Source organism: Dunckerocampus dactyliophorus, chromosome 13, assembly GCF_027744805.1.
Source record: "Dunckerocampus dactyliophorus isolate RoL2022-P2 chromosome 13, RoL_Ddac_1.1, whole genome shotgun sequence".
NCBI classification, from domain to species: domain Eukaryota; kingdom Metazoa; phylum Chordata; class Actinopteri; order Syngnathiformes; family Syngnathidae; genus Dunckerocampus; species Dunckerocampus dactyliophorus.
In genome coordinates this window covers 3,010,333-3,011,751 of record NC_072831.1, presented here as the reverse complement: position 1 = coordinate 3,011,751, position 1,419 = coordinate 3,010,333, and positions in this window count along the sequence as shown.

Sequence of the window (1,419 nt, the reverse complement as noted above, 5' to 3'; positions counted from 1 at the left end):
TTAAGTACTTCACACATGCAAATACCATGTACGCAGTATTTATACACTTACTGTACATGTAATATCATTATAAACATGCTTACATGCCGCCTGTCCTCATTTGGGTCACGGGTACGCTGGAGCCTATCCCAGATGACTGTCTAAATGAAGTAAAATACAAATATAAGGCATTCAGAAGACACATTGTGATGATATGTAGTACTGTACACTGGTCACTAGGTGTCAGTAATGTTACTGTAATGTAACTGAGACACACAAGCACCAGACTTGATGGCCAGAACAACAGGCTTTTATTGCATCCTCGAATGATCTCACAACAGCTGCAAAAATAATACAAATCCACAATAAAAACACGGGCTACTGTTGTGGCCGTAATCCACGCCAAGCTAACACAACTCTGAACCCCCGACGTCACTTCTTGTCCGCAAAAGACATGAGCACAAGCCTTATTTATGTCTTAAATGTCTTATTCACTCTTATTCTTTACTCTTATTAAAATCTGTGGTTAATAGGAGTGTCAAGGTGACTATAGGGGTGTTATTTCATGTCTAGAAGGCTCTAATAATGTTAAAAAGTGGACTTTGAAGGTGGTAAACAACACACAAAAATGCAAAGTAGCAAAATAATGAAGAAAAGTTTGGAGGCACATCTATGTCGAACATAAAACTCATCATGGGAGGTGGAAACAGGAACTAAAAGGAGAACCAATCCAGGAAAAAGTACTGAGAGAGATACCAAAGCGAAATACAAGGCAGAAACAAACAACGGACCCAAGAACCCAAGAAGAACCCTAATTACCACTCAGCAGCAGGTGCGCTCCCAGCTCCCTCAAACAGGAGTGAAGGTAAACATGTGGTGCCAAACAGGAAACAGGCATAACAAAATAAAATCACTGAGCAGGAAATGATGACAGTACAAAAAACAACCAAGAGACTAACCATCAATTGTTTTTCCAATCTGATACCGGGTAAAATTCAGGCTGGTATCGATGATACCAATACTTTGTGCAAATAAACTGAATGTGTGAAAAGTAGTGTCTTTCAACTCACGTCGAAGCTCCCAGCAGAAAGAACACAAGACATCAGAGTCATTTATTTACTATTTTCAACTCTGAACAAGGTTTAAGTTTTTTGAAGCTGTGGTTGTGGGCTGCATGGGAGGCGGACTGCCGCCTCTGTGTCGTGCAACAAGAAATGCATTCATTAACTTTAAAAATTAAATCTCTTGGCCTTTTCTTCCTCGCCCTATCGGCCGAGTGCCAACCGGGCCGACAGGTAATTCTGGTGCAGGTGTTTCAGAAACATTTTATATGATATTGATATCCGAGATTTACTTGCTTGCCACTGACGTCCTGTAAATCATATACATTGCTTCAAATGACCGAAATATCAAAGTATCGATACTTTGATTTGAGCGTAT